Raw genomic sequence first — 23,424 nt, 5'->3', positions numbered from 1 at the left:
GGTTAAAACGTGAGAAGCTGGCAAAAAAAATCTACAAATGCTAAAGAATCAGTATTGATTTTTAAAATTTCTCAAAGGAAAAGCTGTTTTTCAGCTTTTTTTTTGGAGGGGGTTATTTTATATGTAATGGGACTGCTTGTCTACCTCAGATATAGTTTCAGTTATCTCTGAATGTCATTTTCTATTTTGGTAAACTTTATGCAGTTTCCTTATTCTTCTGCCATTTCCTCAAATGGCATACCAGCTTTCCTTTTATATCTCTAGCATTTATAGTTTAAGATTAAATTAAGCATTAATTAGGAGATTGAACTTTAAATTTAAATTCACAGGCACTAAAATAAATCAGAATTTTAAGTTAAAGTTTAATGAAAGAAAAATTTTCAATTAAATAAAATTTAGAATTACAATGTAAATTCATTCAAAAGAATCAGAATTAGTTTAAACCATTACATTTCACATGAAACTAAAAATATGGTTTCTATCAAGGAATGATTAAGGTATCTTGACCTGGTTGGTAGTAATTTGTAAAATGATTCTCTCTGAAAGCACACACACACCAAAATAACCACAATGGACCAAATGAAAAAGATGCAAAAAGCGGATAAAACATAAATAGATTGAAAATACTATAAATAAAAACAGATGGGAGAGAGATCCAAGATGGCTGATTAGCAACGGCTCAGGATTATAGCTCCCAGTGAAAGCAGACAGTGAGTGGACGCCACACTTCCAGATGAATTTTTGTTGCCCACAGACCAGGAGATTTCCAGCGGAGGAGCCCCATGGGTCACCAGCATGACTCTTTGGGCCAGTGTGGCTGTTTTGCTGGTGCCTCAGCACGGTGGTTCTCAGTGAGGAGTATACGGGACTGGGTGCCCTTTTAATTGGTGTTTGGAGCCCCAGGAAGGCAGAGATACCCATTCAGCTGATTGAAAAGGGAACTGAAGCAAGGGGACTGAAGCAGGGAGCCAGATTGGGAGATTCCAAGGCAGAAAAGCACCACGAATCTCAACACTGCTGTTTCAGCATTCAACTAAAATAAAAAAAAGAAGAAGAGGCTCTGAGACAGGGAGCCAGCTGATCTGGCTCGGCTGGTCCCACCCCCACAAAAAAACCAGCAATTGGAAGCACTGAGGATCGAGAGTTTCACAGCAAGCACAGCTGAACCAAGGAAGGTCCAGCTCTGTCGGGGAGGGACATCTGCCGAAGGAAAACTAAGAAACAAAAAACTTCATCACCAACAAGCTGGACGTCCACTCAGAGACCCAATCTGAAAGTCAGCAATCACAAAAATGACAGGTGGATAAATCCACAAAGAGGGGAAGAAACCAGTGCAAAAGGCTGAAAACACCCAAAATCAGAATGTCTCTCCCCCTACAGGGACTCGCAGCTTCTCATCAGCAATGGAACAAGGTCTGATGGAGAATGAGTGTGATGAATTGACAGAATCTGGCTTCAGAAGGTGGATAATAAGAAACTTCTGTGAGCTAAAAGAACATGTTCTAACCCAATGCAAAGAAACTAAGAACCTTGAAAAAAGGGTTGATGAAATGCTAATGAGAATAGATAATTTAGAGAGGAATATAAGTGCATTAATGGAGCTGAGTAACACAATACAGGAACATCGCGAAGTATGCACAAGTTTTAACAGTCGAATTGATCAAGCAGAAGAAAGGATATCAGAGGTCGAAGACTAACTCAATGAAATAAAATGAGAAGACAAGGTTAGAGAAAAAAGGGTAAAAAGGAATGAGCAAAGTCTCCAAGTAATATGGGACTATGTGAAAAGAACTAATCTACTTTTGATGGGTGTACCTGAACGTATCAAAGAGAATGAATCCAAGCTGGAAAATATTCTTCAGGACATTATCCAGGAAAATTTTCCCAATCTAGCAAGGCAGGACAATACTCAACTCCAGGTAATACAGAGAACACCACAAAGATATTCTTCAAGAGCAACCCCAAGGCCATAATCATTAGATTCACCAGGGTTGAAATGAAGGAGAAAATACTAAGGGCAGCCAGAGAGAAAGATCAGATTACCCATAAAGGGAAGCCTATCAGACTCACAGCAGATCTCTCAGCAGAAACCCTACAAGCCAGAAGAGAGTGGGGGCCAATATTCAACATCCTTAAATAAAAGAACTTTCAACCCAGAATTTTATATCCAGCCAAACTAAGCTTCATAAGTGAAGGAAAAATAAAGTTTTTGTGAACAAGCAAGTACTCAGAGATCTCATCAGCACCAGGCCTGCTTTACAAGAGCTTCTGAAAGAAGCATTACACATAGAAAGGAACAACCAGTATCAGCCGTTTCAAAAACATACCAAAAGGTAAAGAGCATCACCATAATGAAGAAGTTACATCAACTAATGGGCAAAATAGCCAGCTAGCATTAAATGACAGGATTAAACTCACATATATCAATATCAATCCTAAATTTAAATGGACTAAATGCCCCAATCAAAAGACACAGGCTTTTTTGGATAAAAAGCCAAAACCCATCGGTATGCTGCATCTCACATGCAAGGATACACAAAGTCTTAAAACAAAAGGATGGAGGAAGATTTACCAACCAAATGGAGAGAAAAAAAAAGCAGGAGTTGCAATTCTCATCTCTGATAAAATAGACTTTAAAGCAACAAAAGAAGGACATTACATAATGGTAAAAGGATCAATGCAACAAGAAGAACTAATGATCCTAAATATATACATACCCAATACAGGAGCACCCAGATACATAAGGCAAGTTTTTAATGACTTACAAAGAGACTTAGACTTCCACACAATAATAGTGGGAGACTTTAACACTACATTGTTAATATTAGATCAACCAGACAGAAAATTAACAAGGATATCCAGGACTTGAACTCAGACCTGGAACAAGTAAACTTAATAAACATTTATAGAACTCTCCACCCCAAATCCATGAAACATACATTCTTATCAGTATCACATCACACCTACTCTAAAAGTGACTACATAATTGGAAGTAAATCACTCCTCAGCAATTGCATAGCATTTCACAGGTTTAAATGAAATATTGGTTGGCTGCCTGTTTGTTATTTTCCTTCCTTATTCCTTCCTGTCTCCATTGTTAAGCACATTTATTGGCATAAAAGAGGTTTTTAATACCCATTTTTAGACTGCATTCTTGCCTGGGCAATAGAGCAAGATTCCCATTCTCTCTCCCTCTTTCTCTTCCTCTTTCTTTCTCTCTTTCATTCTTTTTTTTTCTTTCTCTCTTTTTTCTTTCCTCTTTTCTTTCTTTTTCTTTCTTTTTTTCTCTTAAAAATAAAGAAAAAAACAGATGAATGCTGAAAGGTTGGCTCAATACAAAATTGTATTTTAAAAGGAATAAAAATCAGTATAAATGAGTAATTTCTACATGACACTTAATTTTACCTATGACATACTATTTTACATTGTCATCAAATCAATATATTTCTCTTAAATTTTGTAACATTATTTTTATTAAATCATTATGTTTGATGGGTTGGTTTTCAGGGAATAAGCTGTGTGGTGAATTGATTTTTAGTGATATTTATGTACTCATTTGCCACCAGCAAATTTCCCAAACTCCCAACTTCTCTAATTTCCGTAACTTCTTCTGTGAAATTAAAGTTTTCTTCCCCTTGAGATTCTCAGCAGTGTTAAGTGATGGCAATTCATTCTTTTATAACTGAGGTTTTTTAAGCTTCTCTGGTTGGACGTTTTTCTTCTCTCCTAGACCTGGCCCCTGTCTCCATGGGCATAGCCTACATCTGCTCTCAGATGTCTCAGAAACTCTTCAAATTCAGTGTTTCCAAGACTGAATGTAGGCATATTCTTCTCTTCTGTTCCCTGCCAGCCCAACTCTCCAAACTTGTTCGTTAGAATTCTCTCTCTCTTTTTTTTTCTTGAGACAGAGTGTCACTCTGTTGCCCAGGTTGGAGTATGTTGGTGAGATCTCGGCTCATTGCAACCTCCACCTCCAGGTTCAGGCAGTTCTCCTGCCTTAGCCTCCCAAGTAGCTGGGACTACAGGTGTGTGCCAACACACCTGGCTGATTTTTGTACTTTGAGATGGGGTTTCACCATATTGGCCAGGCTGGTCTTGAACTCCTGATCTCAAATGATCCACCCACTTCAGCCTCCCAAAGTGCTAAGATTACAGACATGAGGCATAGAATTCTATTTTTAGGATATCGTCACCATCCATCCAGTAGCATAAGCCAGAAACAAGGAATGAACCTGTCACTGGTTATTCTAGACATTTAAAAAATGCCCATTCATTTCAATTGCCCTGGTTCTAGTCCAAGCTACCATTATTTTTCGTTGAAACCCCTATAATAGTCTATTGCCTACATTATAGAATTGAGAGCATTACGTTTTTAAACTTAAAAGCTTAGAACAAAGACTTTCACCTAGTAAGCATTCACTACAGGTATGAATGGACACTGTATTAGTCCATTTTCACACTGCTGTTAAAGGCATACCTAAGACTGGGAAATTTACAAAGAAAAGAAGTTTAATGGAGAGCTCACAGTTCCGTGTGGTTGGGGAAGCCTCACAATTCTGGCAGAAGGCAAGGAGGAGCAAGTCACATCTTACATGGATGGCAGCCATCCATACCACTTCCATGTGATTTGCTTTCATACCTTCTAGTGCGTCCCTCCTCTTGTCTATCTCAGCACCCTGAGCCTCTTTTTCCCTCTTGTTCTTCTTTCTTTGTTAAAAATAGACTTATTTTTTTTTAGAGCAGGTTTTGATTCACAGAAAAATTGAGCAGAAAGTACAGGCAATTCCCATATACTCTCTACCCCCATATATTCACAGCCCCTTTCACTCTTTCCTTGGTGTTAGCCTCCCATGCTAGATCTATTTTTTATTATTAGCTATAATAAATATGTTAATATTAATACAATATTATTAATATAATACTAAATATTAGTTATATGTAAGACAACCATATTTTCTTCCTTCACATATTACTTTGAGATTATACTTTTTTATTGTGATTATCTATAGCTTGTCTTCTTTTCCTCATGAAGCACAGAGTTCATGAGGGCGAGGACTGTACTATTTTTTCTCTGGGCTCTAATCAAGTGCACATCATACAGAAGGTCTTCAATTCACGTTCATCATTGTGGTTGAATGACATATGTAATATAGTTCTACATAATTTCCGGGTGAAACGTATTTCTATATAATTACCATTAGAACTCTTAGAAGATGTAAAATAAAAATTAACCATAATTTTGCTATTTGTTTCTGTCTCAGACTAATTTAGCATTTCAAATTTATAACTATTCTGGTCCAATAGCTCTTAAAATTTAATGACAGATATTATATTAAGTATACTCACACCAATGGAAGTAGTTATTCTGTTACATGTTAAATATAATAATTTACTTCTATTTTTACTTTTCCTTATGTCTGTTTTGAAACCTGAAGTGTTGGATTTCCTTCTGCAAAAATTGGCTTACCTTACCTCAGAGGCACATACCACCACAAGGGGGCAGAGATAGACAAATATTCAGTTCTGTCGACTGCATTCTGTATCCTGAGAATATTCTTTGACAGAATAAATTTGAGCCATTATTTTTTCCACTAGTTTCTTTTTTCATTTGCCATTCAATTTAAAATCTAAAAGTACTATTATGCTCTTTATACGGTGTATGCCTTTTAAAAGATGACCAGACCTCCACTATATAAATTGTAGACATTATGTAACTTATCTCTGTAGTACATTAAGTAATTTTAAAGTTGTAAGAATGATATGCTCGACATCGCAGTAAATTGTTCACTGGCAATTTCATAGCTAGTTTCTACTGTCTTATCTTTAGCCTACACCCACATACACACACACACATACATAGATATGTTGGTGAAGGAAAAGGAGACTTTCTTTTTTTTTTTTCATAATCATTCAGGGAATAGTTAGGTATTTGTATCATTGAAACTATAAATTAAACATTTGAAGGGAACAGAATTTTATAGTATAGTTTTATTATTCTATCTTTTGTGCACTAAATACATATTCATCTTTACTTGGAGTAAGAAAAACACATGCTGAGCTATATGTGTCTATCTTAACATAGTTCTCATAAACAGCTTGGGTAAGACTTTATGTCAGCAATCTAATTACATAACTGACCTTGTTTTATTGGTTATTCTAAAATTTAGTTCTCTGTAAATGTAGAGCCCATCCAATTTAGAGTTGAATTTTAAGAATGTTAGCTTTAATGATAATGAGATAATTTATGTGTGAACAGATGCCTTGGTTAAAAGGAAGTTTAGAGGAGAAAGAAAGCTTTTTTATTATAGAAAAACCAACGGCAGAAAGAATATGACTTTGATTCAGATTGGGAATCACCAAAGATTGGTAACCACATGACTAGTTCACAGACACATCATCTAAACTTGATGCTGAGCATTCAAGGTTATCCGTAGACTGGGTCCACACGTCCTTGCTGGTCCTTTTCTCTTATCTCCACCAACCTTGACTTCTATTCACCTGGACCACTTGCTTTTCTGGTAACAAGTCATGCTTTTCCATGCTTCTATGTCTTGGCCCTTGCCTGCTTTCCTAATCTGGAATAACTCCTCTCCACATCCCCCTTGAGTTTCCCCCAGGTAATATAAATTACTGAGCATATCTGTCATACTCTAATTTCTTGAGCTCATGGAAGATAACACTAATAGAGCACAATATTTGCTCCAGTCTTACTAAATGTAGCCTCAGTATCCTCCTCAGTACAGCTTCTCAGAATAACTCAGATACCTATACTAATTAATTACTGATGGCTTATAGGATATTTGCTATCTTGGTATGACTTAGCCCAAATTGGTGGCTAGTTAAGTAAGACCAGGATTGGGTGGCTTTGATGAATGTAATTTCGACTTGAACATGAAGATGCTTGTAGAACAGTGTTCCTTCCTGTGAACATGGCTATAGAAGAACAAAACAGTTAGTCTGAAGGTAAGAATAAAAAGCAACTTAAAATGTTATGTAATTTTATTTATCTAAGTCAAACTGAATTATTATATTCATCCATAAGCACCATAGAAGAAGGGTCATCTTTATTTTGTTTATCACCATATCCCCAGCATTTAGCCAAGGGTCTGGTATGTATCAGGTACTCAATAATATTTGCTGGTTGAATGAACTAGTAGCGACTAATGGCCAATATTATATTTCATGCCACACCATTTTCTCCTTTAAATGAGGTAGATTTGCACTCTAAACTGGTGACTGCTCTGGAGAAAGGGTTCCCAGAGAAGTGAAAGGGAGAGGTTTTTGAAGGTCAATACATGACCTTTTGGAAGGTAGCAACAGAAAGACACCAGTAGTAAAAGTTGGGAAATCCCTGTGAGTGCTTTATCTACTCTGCTTCATTTCAAAGTATCAAAGAATCATATAATTTAAGGAGTTTGGAACAAAGAGAGATTTATCCTGAGTCAATATGGATTCTATTAAATTGGATCTAAAGTATTAGACATTGGCACTGTTCTGAGACCCAATCGTTGGGAAGATTTAGTTTCACTCTTAAATTTTTGAGGGGAAATATTTGAAAATCTTCCAAGAACATTTAATGTGATTTACATTTCTAAAGGTCGGTTAAGTCCCACATTAATTCCTCTTATACACTGGTTTCCTAAACTGAGAATAGAAAACTGAAAACTTATCATTCATATGACCACAGGAAGGACGAACAACTTTAGGTTTAAAAACTTGAGTTGTAGAAGCAGATGGCCTCTGGACCATCTGTCTCATTTTTAAAAATGTAACTTTTATTTTAGATACAGGGGGTATATGTGCAGGTCTGTTATGTGTGTATCTTGCACTCAAGTCGTGAGCATGGTAACCAATAGGAAGGTTTTTCAATCCTTGCCCCCTCTGTCCCTCCTCTCTTTAGTAGTCCATAGTTTGTTATTCCCTTGTTTATGTCCATGTGTGCTCAATGTTTAGTTCCCACATGTAAGCGAAAATATGTAGTATTTGGTTTTCTGCTCCTGCATTAGTTCACTTAGGTTTTGGCTTCCAGCTCCATCCATGGTGCTGCAAAGGACATGATTTCATTCCTTTTTATTCCTGCATAGTATTCCATAGTGTATATGTACATTTTCTTCATCCAATCCACCACTGTGGGACACCTAGGTTGATCCTATGTCTTTGCTATTGTAAACAGTGCATTGATGAACATATGAATGTATATGTCTTTTTGGCATGATGATCTATTTTCCTTTGGGTATACCTCAGTAATGAGATTGATGGGTCTAATGGTAGCTACCATAAGCTCTTTGAGAAATATCTAAACTGCTTTCCACAATGGCTGAAATAATATACAATTCAACCAATAATATAAACATTCCCTTTTCTCCACAGGCTCACTAGCATCTGTTTTTTTACTTTTTGATAATAGACATTTTGACTGGTGTGAGATGGTAGCTCATTGTGGTTTTGATTTACACTTCTCTGATGATTAGTGATAATGAGCATTTTTTCATAAGTTTGTTGGACACTTTTGAGAAGTGTCTGTTTATGTCCTTCATCCTTTTTTTAAAAAATGGGGTTATTTGATTTCTTCTTAAGTTCCTTATAGATTCTGGATTTTAGGCTGTTGTTGGATGCATAGTTTGCATATATTTTCTCCCATTCTGTAGCTTGTCTGTTTATGCTATTGATAGTTTATTTTGCTGTTGAGAATTTCTTAACTGGATTTCACCTGTATTTTTTGTTTTTATTACAATTGCTTTTGGTAACTTAGCCAAAAATTATTTGCCAAGAGTGATGCTCAGAAGGGTATTTCCTAGGTTTTCTTTTAGGATTTTTATAGTTTGATGTCTTACATCCAAATGTGGGTGAAGGGGAGAAAGGAAGCAAAACACACTGCCATGTGTGTACCTATGCAACTGTCTTGCATGTTCTGCACATGTACCCCCAAACCTAAAATGCAATAAAAAATTAAAAATAAATCTTTAATCCACCTTTAGTTAAATTCTGTATATAGTTAAAGTGAAGGTCAAATTTCACTCTTCTACATGTGGCTAACCAGTTATTTCATCACTGTTTATTGAATAAGAAGGACTTCTCCCATTGCTTGTTTTTGTTTGCCTCATTAAAGATCAGATGGCTATAAGTGTATGGCTTTGTTTCTAAGTTTTCTATTCTGTTCCATTGGTTTAAGTGTCTGTTTTGTACCAATGCTGTTCTAGGTTATTTTATCATTTTAGTATTGTTTGAAGTCAAGCAGTGTGATGCCTCTGGCTTTGCACATTTTGCTTAGGATTGCTTTGGCTATTGAGGCTTTTATTTGGTTCCATATGGATTTTAGAATAGTTATTTCTAATTCTATTAAAAATGATATTGGTAATTTGATAAGAATAGTGTTGAATGTCTAAATCTCTCTCCAGTGTTGTTTTGTGCAATATTACCATTTTAATGACATTGGTATTTTCAATCCACGAGCATGACATGTTCTTCCATTTATTTGTGTCATCTGATTTCTGTCAGCAGTTGTTTGCAGTTCTCTTTATAGAGAACGTTCACCTCCTTGGGTAGCTTTATTCCTAGGTATTTCATTTTCTTCGTGGTTACTGTAAATGTGGTCATGTTTTTGATTTGACCTTCAACCTGGACATTATTGGTGTATGGACGTGCCTCAGGGATTTTGTGCTCTGAGATTGTACTAAAATCATTTACCAGTTCTAGTGTACTTTTGGCAGAATCTTTTGGGTTTTCTAGATATAGAATCATATCATCAGCGAAGAGAGATAGTTGACTTTCTTTTCCCAGTGAAGGCTGTTTATTTCTTTCTCTTGCCTGATTGCTCTGGCTAGAGCTTCCTGTCTCGTTTGTTGATGCATTAAGGAAAAAGGAACTAAATGCTTCAGAGTAAAGTAATAGCAAATTCCTTAGATTTCGTCTTTTCCAGAGCTGTCCAAACAGAACTTTTGCCGTGATAACAATGTTCTGTACTTATTTTATCCTATATAATAGCCACTGGCCACACATGTCCACTGGGCACTTGAAATGTGCCTAGTACAATGGAGGAACTGAATTTCTATATGTTATTTAAAATAAGCAATTACAATTTATATTTAAATAGCCACATGTGCCTACTGGCTACTGTATTAGAGCGCAGGTCAAAAAGAATATATACTTAATTAAAAATTAGATTTAAATTAAAATTTATAAAAATTAAAATTATAATTTTTGAGATAATGTCAACAAATTAGATATCAGACTGAAAGCAGCAGAATAAACTCGAGTTGTAGTATGGGAATTTTAAAAGGCAGCAAGCTTAGCACTGACCGTGTGTTAGACTCTATGCTAGACCCATTCACATTTATCATCTCAGTGAACACTCACAACAACTCTGCAAGCAAATATTTTATCTCCACTTTATAGGCAAGAAGTCAGATATGACAATTTCCTCAGTGAAAACAAGTTTAGAACATATACCCATCTGGTTTAAAAAGCCATACTGTACAATTTGAGTGAGCAAAAGAAAAATATCCAGGTGCAATTATGAATGTGCATCTTAGGAGGTGAGGTCAGGCCTGGAGTGAGTGTCACATGCAAATATTGCTCAGAAATTTCTTTAATTCCTCATTGCTGAGGCCAGGCTTGGTTTCTGATGATGTAATTAATAGTCCTGAAGCTAAAGGTGGGATCATGTGGTCCAAGTTGGGTAGAAGAAGGTGAGTTTGGAGACCAGCCAATGAAAGAGAGCACTGATGTTCTGGGTGACCATCACTCTCACAGACATTGCCTCCCAGGCACCTGAGCAACAGTTGCTGGCCTTGCTATTTCCATTAGAAGGGCTGACTTATGACAGCATTCTCAGCTATAATTTTATGGTTGGATACTTTGATGTTATTTTTCTCTCCAATAATGCTCTGTGACCTGATTTTCCCCTCATTTGTCAGTTAGTTTATGTGATGCGGCATTCACTTGGCAATTGCAATTCAGGGGCATTTCCCTGCAGTAATGTGAAGAGAAACAGCTTCTGTAACACCAGAAAGCATGCTTCCCTATCATGAGGTGAATGGAGATACGCCACCAAGTGTTGACGGTGTCATTAGATCTAATGCTAATGCATACATATGTCTTGCTGAGCCTTTCAATAACCTGTATTTGATATCCTTAGAATAAAAAGATATCAGCATTTTTCCTGGCTGGTTGTTGGAGTTCATGCTACAGATGAATGATACTTCGCTAGCTCAACTATTAAATGAAGGAGTCTGCTTACCGAAGGCTGAATATCTCGGTTTAAGAACTTGGCTTTCCCAATGATTGAAAAGAATTAGATAGGAATGATGGCCTGGGTATCTATATTGGGCTAGTCTTGTGTCTTGCTATCCTGGGATTCTTTTAGAACTTGAAATACAATACCAGAATTCTTTGATAAAGAATTCAAATTCTGAGACAAAGCAATCTGATCCAGCCAGTTTAGGATTGGGGATAAGGCTCATTTAAAATGGGGCCATGAGTGGTCAGAGGTATCTGTGACAGCCAAATATGAGTCTGTTGCAAGATGGGGAACCTTTTAATAGATTAACAGTCCATGGAAGTAGTGGTCTAGGAGGCAGCATGCTAGCCAGAAATGGGATATGAAATGGATTTCTGGAGGGGAGATAAAATGATGCTTCAATCTTCAGGGCCAAAGCAGGAGGGGAGCTGGAGAAGGAACACAGAATCAGAAACAAGATTGTTACAAGGTGGTTAGGGAGCAAATTGCTTGAATTGCAGCCCGCTTATATTTGAGCAAATGTGCTTCCTGGAGCTGGGGGCTTTTTCTTTAAAAGAGACAGTTCTGTAGGACAGGTAACTTGCCAAAGTCCAGATTGACTTTAGTGCTGGGAGACATAGACGCATCTGGCAAAATCCAAATGTCCAAGCTGAAAGAGAGCCCAGTTCCCAGGAAATGATTTTTCTTTATTTGATATTCTCAAGTATCAACCACGTATTAGACAATATGTGGCTTTAGAGAGTTGCATGAAATTTCTGCAAGCACAGCAAAATTGCTGGATGTCTCCAAAAATAAGAAGAAATCTAGCTGGAAATCTTTTGCTCTCCTCCTCTTCCCTTTATAAAGAAGGCTAATAAATCTCTCACTTTTTAAAATGTATCTCAGCTTTGAAATGGAGAAGTGAAATGTTTTTCTATTCGAAAGGAAGGCTATCTAAACACTGTAGTGTGTGATTCTATTAAAGCCTGCTTGATTTAAACTCTGAGTGTACCTAAAACTCTCAATTCTACTTCACATGTGGCAAAAGGTCAAATACAGTCTTGTTCTACCTTCCAATCATTTACACTCCCTGTCTACCTTATAGGGGAAGACAGACTATTATTAGTCTGTGGAAAAGGCATACCAGGATTCATGTAATATATAGAGATATTTTTCTCATATTTTTTGCTAAGACGATGGTGGTGGTGTCCGCAGTACACAGTGACATAGAGCTGAAGCTAGATGTGGTCCTATAATAGGCAGGACAAGAAGCCGAAAGGCTGCTCTTCTTGTCCATACATATCATCTCACATTTCTTTTTCTCCTTTTCTCTAAAATTCTCTATACGTGTATGAAGGCGTGTCAACATATGCAAATACATGTAAAATACATAATAGGGTTGTGAGTTAATTCAAATTCATTCATTCTTTCAATATACATGTATGTTGGACACATTATTTGAGCAAATGCTGCCACGTGATTGTCTCTAGACATTCATTTATTTTTTTTTCCTGCTTATTTTTCTGTTCCTTCTTAGTTTAAGCAGATAACTTTTGTTTTTCGCTTCAAAGATGTTTGCAGAATGGAAGGTAGAAACTTTTTGAAAGCAAACTTTCTGCTGTTCCAAAAGATTGTACTCACTGCAAGTGGAGAAGTGAGGACAGGAGTGTCATCTTCAGAGTCACCAAGTCAGGTTGGAGATGCCTTAGACTGGGGTGAGGGCAGAGGCTGCTGGGTTCACAAGTAGAATAGCCCTGCGCTTGGCAGCATCCTTGGGCAATGGCAAACTAGAGATGCACCCAGAGAGGCTGCTCCCAAACCATGGAGTTCCCACTCCTAGTAAACATTCCCAGACCCCAAGCATACTACAGAGCTGACAGGGGCTAGGAAAGCCCATGTGAAATTGAAAAATGGGCTTCTCTGGTGTAACCAGTGAGAACCACAAATAGGATGGACCTCGTAGTGCGTGCTTTAGGACAGAATAAGGCACACCACTCAGATTTTTCATGACACTAAGTAAATGGGAGGGTGGAGCCCAGTAATCACTGGGATTAAAACTCTCTTGAGATTGGTGGGATTTAGATTTAAACTGATTAAGCCGGGATTAGATTTAAGATAATTTTGAAAAAAAAAAAAACAAAAAAAAACTAGTGCCTTATTTCTTACACATCTGGATTGGTGGATTAAATTTACTTGCTATCATTATAGCAAGAAACACAAATATTAAACAAATAACTACCATTGTGCATTGACCTATAAAGGAATCATTGTGGGTACTTTGGAAGCAGAACTGTGGGGCCTGATTAAAAGTATGTTGATGGATAGAATGGATGGGGAGGAAATTATTCCCTGAACGAATAACATTTTAGCTGTTATCTATTGGATAAATTAAAGTTAGTTAGCTTAGTTAAAATTAAAGGGTGATTCAGGCAATTAACAATGGGTGGAATATCCAGACATGAAAAAGAACTTGTGTGGCCAAGAAATGAGAGCAAGGGGATAAATGGCAGGTCAAGAGACAAAGAGGAGGCTGGCTTCAGGTCACATCGGGCCTACCAGCTCACGTTAAACACTGATCATAAGTGATAGAGAAAACCATAAAAGGATTTTAAGTAAGGAGTGAAATAAAAGATTTCAGATTTCTCAAGATAAACTTTTCTTGCAGGTTACTGAATAAATTAGACAAGTGACAAAGAGGACTTGGAGGACTGGCTAGTAGGTCTTGTGATTATAACTGATTGAACAAGCTTGTGGCAGGAAGGATGGTGAGAAGTTTATAATGAAGAGACTTTGGACGATTTTATCAATGGACCCCAATGACTAATGTTGTGGTGAGGAGTGTGAGATAGAGGGGGGGAAAAGTGAGGATGCTTCATAAACTGCCAGCATAAGCAATTAAGTTAGAGGAGGTGAAATTACGGATTAAGAAACACTAGTTGATTTTGGGTTTGCTTTTGACTACAATGAATTTGATCTGCTTGGGAGATATTTAAGGTTTTACATGCATGTTGTAAGATATATACTATTGAACATAATAATAATTAATTTTTATACTAAAGGTACTTGTAATGAATACTGTTATAATAATTTAGAGGCAGATGATTTTATTTCATTAGATATATGAAGAAAACATTTTAAAAAGGAATTAAAATGGACATGAACTGGTATTTTTGATACAGTTAACAACTTTGACCAAGAAACTGGCCAAAGGTAAATGTTGAGAAAAATAAAATTTCTTTTGATTTCCAGGTGAAAACAAGAAGCTGACGGAAGACACATTCTGAACTGACCAACACACCACTCTGAAACTGGAGGATATCAGCCGATAAGGTATTAAGTTCTCCCTTAGTTTCAAATACACTGGGCTCATAAATTATTAATATAAACAGTGGATATCCCGTCAAATTACCATGAAGATAGCTAGATGTGCACCCCTCCACAAGTGCCGACGCCTCCAAGCACATCCTTCACCTGGAACTGTGAACTGAATAGATAAATGTGTTGGTTAAAAAGGTCTTTCCATCTTTGAATTGTAATGATCATGATTAGTTGCTGAGCTTGCCACTTCCCTGCTCTCCACCTTCCAAGAGTTATCATTACAAAAATAGCCATTTGGTTTCTGGCATCAGCTTTATCTTAAAGCTTGACCCATATTGAAGGATCCAGGCAATTTCTAGCCAGACTTTTATTTCCTTCATTCACAGGATCATGGTTGAGGCTTAGTATTTATCAAACCATAGCTTTTCCCCAAAGGAAAGGGAAATGGGAATAGACTAGCTGCTTCAGTAAGCAAAATAGGTGGATAACAAATAAGAGATGATTGGGAATTTATCAGGGTCTCTTTGCTAAAACTCCTTGTCCAAAGGCTAAGGAAAGACATTGAGAGAAGGCAGGTATGGATGCTTTGAGAGTCTGTTAGATCTGTGTTCTTGAGGCATCTTGTACTTTTCTTAATGATGCTTATCTTACTCTACCTTGTAGTATAATTAAAAGGCAAGTTTTCTTCTTCTGTGGTAGTAAGTACAAACTTCAAATAGCAGACAGTAAAGAGGTAAAGGGCTTCTATGTGCCTACCCCAGCTAGCAGCATTTTGTCATGATTGACTGCAAGGCTAGTTGCAACCCTTGGGAGGCATTTGGCCAGGAGGACCTTTTGAAATGGAAACAAGAAAAGACTATAGAGAAGGAAGCCTATTGTTCCCTACAGCATGGTCTTTTTTGTGGCCTTGTTCCTGGCAACTCCTCTTTCCAATATAACACCAGTGGAGCAAAAGGCCTCAAATTGGGTGTAATGGGTAGTAAAGTTCAGTCAGGGGGCAGTTCAACTCTGCCAGACTGCACATGTGTAATGGGCTTTGTGATCCAGGAAGTGATGGAGAGACTAGACTGCTTCATAATTATTGTCAGGGATGTTCTAGAAGAACAATGTGCTGGTCACAATGGGAGCCATAAGGTTAGATCACTTGTCCGGGTGTATCTACTCAACGGGTGATTATAAGGATGAATTGAGACAATATGTTCAGGATCATTGTAAATACTCAGTAAGTGTTAGCTGTTACCATGATAAATCAGGCTGGTTAACAGGGCCGGAGAGGAGATATGACTGATAAGATAACTTAAACTAGCTATATATAGGACAGTAATCCCATCTATTACACTCAGGCATTTGGCTAGGCATTTTACGTATCTCCCTTCCCTCTCATATCAAGTATATGCAGCATTAGCAACATCTCCACATGATGGAGGGAGAAATTATAGAATCAGGGAAGCTAAAACCATTTTCTCAAGGACACACAACTTGTCAATGCTGGGGCCAGACTTAGAAGTCTGTCTGATTATGTGCTTCTTCCAAGGGCTAGTTTTTTACAGTACTAAGAGATCTGTGTTAGAGAGAAATGGGTTACAAGGAGAAAGGCTGAACTTTGGAACATAAGGAGAGAGAAACATAAAAATACAAGTGCAGGGGCCCCTCTTTGGTGCTCCCACACGGAGCTTCCGTGGCCCATTACATACAGCGTTATACTTACGGATTTATCTGGATGGCCTCGTCTAGACTGTATACATCTGAAGAGTAGGGAGATAACTTTCTATCCCCAGTGCCTTGTACAGTACCTGACACTTAGTAGGTGCACATATATGTTGAATGAGCTAATTTATTAAACCAAGCCCAGAATTGTGTAATGGTATAGCACGCAAACAAAACGCAAGTTGAATTAATGGCATTGCAGCAGAGATCTTTGTACAGAAAAGTAGCCTGTACAAAGCACAGTATAAAGAAATCAGTTTGGGTCAACCCAGTTAAAGAGAGTGATACACACAGTAAGTCGAATGCAGATTCATTTGTGCTCATCTTTGAATTCCATGAATTCTCAGAAAAATGCCTTTCACATTGTAGATAATTGCAATTTTAAAAATTGATTTCTAAAACTAAGATAACAGTTTAATGTATGATATTTGTATATTGGTAGGAATTAATATTTCCATAGTTGTTGAAATTTAATGTCTTTAAATCTTACTATATGAAATGTATATGCTATTTGTCATTTCAAGATTCAAGTTCATCTCAAAACCAAATCTAGGCTCTGGATAAAAAGGGAAAAATGGAAAAAAATTCTAGGCCAAATGTTTAGATATTGGAGGAATATTTTGCATGATATAGAAATAGCTTAAAGTATAATATTTGATTTTTAAACCCTAAACTCAGTGCTACCATGAACATTATATCTACCTTTGCAAATGGGCAAAACCAGGTACCCAGCATTCCTCTGATAATCTCGGTTCGTTTAGATTTGCAAATACAAATTGAAACAAGACCCAAAGCACTTGGGATGCTGAGTAATGGTATTGACAGTACTAAGACTCTGGTACTTTTACTGTGCTGGCAAAAAATACTAATGAGGTCAAGCAACTGAGAACTCAATGAGATGAAAACAGCCAGGAGTAGGAAGGAGCAGACAGGGGTGAGGGTAGCTGGGAAGTTAGTATCAACTTCCATCTAATTTAGGATTTGGATTAAAAAGCAAAGAAGCTCAAACCTACTTAAATCATGCTGCCATCTGTGGTTCTGATGTGGCATTTGGAAGAGTAAAAACATGCTGGAAAATGACCAAGACAAAGAGAAATTCTGGAATCTCAGTACAGGATTTTCCTGTGTGGCTAAAAGGCTGAGCTGCTTTAGAAACATTTGGATTTCTTTTCTGCTTCATCTGTGCTGCAAGGCATCTCTTTTTAAGCATAGATTTTGCATTCTATATCAGAAGGAACCTCTGTGGATTAATCGGATATCATTTTCCAGGCTTGTCCAGAAGTTACATCATTAAGGAATATAAATACTAGTAGTCATTGATTATCTAACAAGGGAAATTTAAGAAGTCTTGTTTAAGTAGCATATTATTTAATGAGCTGTCAAGTGTTCTCTTTAGCCCCAGTTTCCATGGAAATTATTTAATTCCAAGAAAGAGTTCAAAGCATTGAGAGAGATTGCATGTTTTCAGAGCATCTAAGCAGAGAAGCAAAGCAAGAAGGATCTGCATCTTTGAATAGAACATTTTTTTGTGTTACATGCACATCTGCATTTACACCTTAAAAAAGGTTTCCAAGAAGCTGGCTAAAATGAAAGACAATTTTAATCGAAAGAACTAATTTTTTATTTTCTATATGCATGATTCTATTAGGAATCAAAGTGGACTTTTTTTAGACATCAAAGGGAAATTATGTGATACAAAAATATCATAATGCAATACTATTTTCCGTGAACTCCCTGTATTATAAGAAGTCTTTCTTTCAATTCTAAGGAGTTAAAAAAAATTCTCCTTGGACCAGGCTAGTGGCGGCAGGCATGGTTTAGAAGGTGACAGATATCAATGAAAGTACAGTGCCCTCAACTCACAAGCAGCTTAATACCTTTCCTGTGTCATCTACAGTCCATTTTACTATATTCTTTATCACCTGCATTTCCTTACCATCTCCTAAACGCAGCAGTGCTGAGCCTCATGGTGAGGGAAAATAACTTGAACTTCAGAGCCTGAAGCGCTGGGTTCCACAACTGGCATTGTTTCTCATTAGTTAGGAGGTTGTTGGCAAGTTACTGAATATCTTCAAACCTCAGTTTTCGCATTTGTAGAATAAAAACAGCATCAGCTACCACAAAGTTGTAAAAATTAAATAAGATACTTAGCAATGCTAATTCCATTCATCCTTTTCCATCAGATAGCTACACATACCATCCTTTACAAAATAGCGCTGTCACCAGAGAACATTCAACATCACCATGAAACAGTGACGTGGATAATAAACCACTACATTTCCTTTACTGTATTAATATTCCACAAGTATGCAGGAAAAAAAGATGATGTCCCTCATGAATTGTCTGAAGTGAGGAGTTGACATGGCAAATGTGTATGGCTTCTTTGTCAATGACACTTTGTCACAGTGTCAACAATGTTCAAATAAACACTTATTTTTTTAATGAAAAAAAAACCCACACCCACACACACACACACACACACACACACACACACACAAAATAGCATTGTCATAATACAAAGACCTCTTTAGATTTGGGGTCCAAATTCTCTTTTCACTCTTTGTTTTTTCAGTAACAGCATGCTGATTTTTGGGTGTTCACTGTTTACTGTTATCATTTGAGATGGATCCAGGCCTAAGAACATTACATACCTAGTCCCCCAGGTCACAGTTTTTAGTTTGGGTGACCCAATTTGGTCTTTCAGCTGGGGCTGCAGGCAGGCAGGATGGTGTAGGCCTAGAGTCTTGCCCCTCTGAGGAGCCTGAACGTGAAGGCCATGGAGGAAAGAAAAGTTAAACATCATGGGTCTTGACTTTTCTTGAGCTCTTGAAGCCTGCATGTGCAAAGCTAAGCCCCGCATGTTTTAAACTTTCCATTGTATGCGCCAAGAAATGATCTTTTTGCTTCAGCAAGTCTGAATTAGTTTGCATTACCTCTAACTGGAAGGGTTTTGACTAACACTTCCAGAGATGTAGACCAACTTGGGGTTGAGGTAAAATTTAAATTTGGGATAAGATCATTTTTTTATTTGCAACCTATTTATGTAGCTATTCCATGCATTGTGTTATTTCTTTAATGCATTTAGGGCAAAATAATCTAGGCTATTACCTTATTTTCGTATTAGAGTTTCAATCTAAGAAGCACAGTAGGGTCTTTCATTATAAGGATAGAAACAGTACAGAGAATTTTATTTGAAGCATGTACAAAATAATTCTGCATCTGCACCAAGAGAAAGCACCATAGCTGCGTGGGTGTGGTATAAATTAGAATGTAATGACTGTGTAATTCCAACATGAACTTGAACAATTTGGCAGTCCATATTGGAGGACTAGAAGATTCCTCCCGGACTAGAACGGGTACACAGTGGTAAAGAGGACAGATCACAGCAGAATGGGGACAACAAATTGATGGAATTTGTTATCCTATGGGTCCTATAAGATAAATTAATAATGTGGAAAGACTTAAATTTATTCTTGTGAGATAAATAGTGAACTCTTGAAGGATAGAAGACAACTGGAGAAAAACCTGTAATCTTAAATGTCCACAGAGTGCATGAGGGGAGAGAAAAGACCGTCTTGACTCACAGAGTCCTGAGTCTGATTTAGCCTCTTCAAAACTTGTGTGGTCTTGAGGCCACTGCCCAATTTAGGGTCATGATCCTGCTCCTGACGTCAGTGTGGGAATCATTATTTTACTGCCTTTAAAAGACAATGAGCAAAGTTGGAAGTAAAGTTCTAATATACGTCAAAGTCTGCTCCTATCATGGTCACCAGGGATGTTCCTGAGGTCAACCCCCACGGTCATCTCATTCCTGTCTTTACTTGACAAGTTATTGCTCTCGTTGAAACACTCCACTTCACTACCTGGATGCTGCCCTCACTAGATGTTTGTTTTCTTTTACTGCATCTTCCTTTTCAGTCTCTTTGTGGGTTCTTCCTTGTCTTTTCAAAACCTAAAAGCTGGAGATGCCTCAATGCTGAGTTCTCTCTTCTTTTTAATCTAATATGTCTCCACAAGGGTAATTCCACTCAGATCAATGGCTTCTATTCTGTCTGTACACCCATGACACCCCAGTTGATATCTCCTGGTGGAATTTCCCCCTGAAACTGGGGATCCTTGTTTCTAGTTGCCTACCTGACCTCTCCCCTAAGATGTCTGACAGATACCTTAAGTTTACCATGTTCAAAGCTGAGCTCCTGATATTTTCCCGCAAGCCTGTTCTTCCTGAAATTTTCTTGCTAGTTAATGTCCTCTTAATTTTTTTAGCTGCTAAGTCCAAAATGCTGGTGTCATGATTGACTCCTGCCTTTCTCTCCTGTATTGTATTAAATCAACTCTACCAAGTCTTTGAAATGTATCCAAAATTTGACCACTTCGTCATGATATTCATTGCTCCCATCTTGGCCCAAACCACCACCATCACTTACTTTGGATTACTAAAATGACTTTCTGGCTGCCATTGAGATCTTGCTTTTGTCCTTCCTAACACAACACGTAGTCAGAATAGTTTCATGTAAATCGGGTCTTGTCTCTTAGCTCAAAACTCACCAATGGCTCCCAACTCAGAATAAAAGCTGGTGTCCTTGACTTTACATGATCTGACCCAGTTACCTCTCAATAGCGATCTCCTTTTTAGTTGGTATGCTGTTCATCCTACTCCAGCTACACTGGCCTCCTCGCTATTCCTCTAATAGGGCAGGCATATTTCTTCCTCAAGACCCTGGTATGTTCTGTTTCTGCTGCCTGGAATGTTCTCCTGTCAGATATTCACAGGGGAGTTCCTTTGACAACCTCAGATATTTACTAAAAAGTGGCCCTAGTGAGTTTCTTTCCTGATGACTTTAAAATTTCATTACCTTACACAGTCCTTCGTAGCCCTTTCTCTTACATAGGTACTTTTTTTCCTTAAAGATAACAAATTTTTAATTCTAAAATAATTTTAGGCCTCAATAGGACATTAGAGAAATAAGGTCCCAGGTAACAGACATTCCAAGTGGTGGATTTGCTGGTGTAAAGGCATGATCACCTTCTGATGACCTGGCCATGCACTAATATCCGTGTCCACTGTCTGCTGGGGCGAGGAGGGGTCTTCAGACCCAGAAAGCCTGGCCCATGTCAGGTAGAGGGCTTGGCTGCCATGTTAGTGTGCTGAGACTGCTGCACAAAAGTACCTCAAACTGGGTGATTTAAACAACAGAAATGTACTGTCTCATACTTTAGGGGGCTAGAAGTCTAAGGTCAAGGTGTTGGCAGGGTTAATTCTTTCTGAGGGCTGAGGAAGAATCTAGATTCTGGTGGTTTGCTGGTAATCTTTGGCATTCTTTGGCTTGTAGAAGCATCACCCATCTCTGTTTTCATCTTCACAGACATTCTCCCTGTGTGTGTATTTCCAAAAATCTCCTTTTGATAAGGCTGTGAGTCACTCTGGAATTGGGGCTCACTCCATGGTAGTATGACCTCATTTTAGCTAGCTACATCTGCAACCACCCCGTTTTCAAATAAGGTCACATTCTGAAGTACTGGAGGTTAGGACTTCAGCATATGAATTTTGGGAGATGACAGCTACTGTCTTCACATCTCCACAGGGATGTCCAAGTGTTCCTTCAGGGGAGCAAACGAAGAACAGCAGGAGGAGCTGTATGGAGCATAGAGATTGACTTAGCATTAGGAAGAATTTGCATACTGGATCCCTTGAGGGGAGGGGAGCACCCATTACAGGAAAACAGCAGACACCAGATGACCATCTGGCAAGAAGTTTGTGGAGCAGATTTGTGTCAGGAGGAGAGCTATAAAATCCTTTTAGCTCTGGGATCTGAAGTGACACCAGCTAGCAGAGATGCCTGGGTTTACCTGCAAGCCAAGCTAGTCTACAAAGTATCTTGGCTCAAGATTATTAGGCTCATGGCCTCATTTCACAGGCTCAGTTGTCCTTGTGCCATTGGCCTTGACAACTTTGGTCCTCTGGGCTGACTTGCCTGATCCCCCAAATCTGGAGAGCCCTAAGAAGCTGTGTCCTCCTGCATATTTTGCAAATATCAAGCATGGAATTTTAAACAGTGGGATGCCAGGAGGCAGTCAAAGGCCTCCAGTGTGAATTCTTATTTGTGGAAGGAGTGGCTGCCACCTGACCTACCTTCATAAACCAGTGGTGCATAAATAGGGGCTTTATTGGTGGGGCCTGGGAAGCTGAGCCCAGCCTGCAGACTGAGGGCTTGGTGCAGCTACCAGGAGAAGGGGATGAGGGAACCAGCCTCCATGGGCCCTGCTGCTTGGGGCATTTTTAGGGGCAAGTGTACATGAAGAGGGCTCAGAACTTAAAAACTGTTGCATGACCTCATAGATTCCCACAGACTCCCTGGACCTTTCTGTCATAGTCAGTGCAGTCTTTCTCCTGCAGAATGTCACTGAAGACTTTCCCTGACTTCAGGCCCTCAGCAGCAAACCCAGCCTGGGGCTGGAATCACATGGTTTGAAGCCCTGACACTCAAACTCTACCATGGTTCTGAACTTCTCTCCGTCTTTGGCATTGTAAGATTTGATGGAGCCACTCAGAATCTCAGTGGAGCTTTCTGTGTGCACAGCTTGCACTTCTGGACCATGGAGGAGCTGCCATGGCCTCTATTTAGTGCCACACTGTCCATCGGTGGATGTACTGCCACTTCTCTGAAATCTCACTACCATTACCACATCTCATTTTCAGGCACCACTGGAAGTCTTCAGCCACAGGCTAGAGGCAGGTGACATTCTCCAGAGCAGCTTTGAGCTGTGGTCCAATTTTCCCTATCAGGGTCTGGCTCAGCCCAGTGCTGGCTGCAGTCACTTATTTATGCTTTATCCTTTGTGAGTAACACTAATATATTGCATATTTTATTTTATCATGTTTATTATCTGCTATATTATAAACTCCACAGAGAAAACAGTTTTTATCTCTTCTGTTTTGACTGTTCCCTTTTACTGCTATACTCCTGGCACTTAGAGGAGTACTTGGCCCATGCTTAGCACATTTTTATAAGTGAATACTGAGCAGCATTTGGAGGCTTCTGTCTGTGACATGTGAGCCCTGTAGTTGCTGGGTGTCACTGTGACTGGGACGTGGAAACTTGTTGGGCAGTGGTACAAGCAGCCGGGTTGGTGGTGGGGACGCTGGCATTATATATTCGTCAACTGGGATAGAAGTAGTG

At 38.4% G+C, this 23,424-nt stretch overlaps 1 long non-coding RNA gene and 1 pseudogene across 1 annotated transcript in view; one reads left to right on the top strand and one right to left on the bottom strand.

The window, feature by feature from the left end:
- The window catches only part of LOC144577060 (uncharacterized), a 96,721-nt gene that overhangs the window by 40,468 nt on the left and 32,829 nt on the right, over positions 1-23,424 (top strand). Inside the window, exon 2 of the long non-coding RNA XR_013520281.1 lies at positions 14,468-14,548. This is a non-coding gene — a long non-coding RNA (uncharacterized LOC144577060). The remainder of the gene's footprint in view (positions 1-14,467; positions 14,549-23,424) is intronic.
- On the bottom strand, positions 22,409-23,393 carry LOC100400776 (CXXC motif containing zinc binding protein pseudogene; annotated as a pseudogene).

This window comes from Callithrix jacchus, chromosome 7 (assembly GCF_049354715.1).
Source record: "Callithrix jacchus isolate 240 chromosome 7, calJac240_pri, whole genome shotgun sequence".
NCBI lineage: Eukaryota > Metazoa > Chordata > Mammalia > Primates > Cebidae > Callithrix > Callithrix jacchus.
The sequence above is the reverse complement of the archived record's forward strand: the minus strand, read 5'-3'. Positions and strand labels throughout refer to the sequence as shown.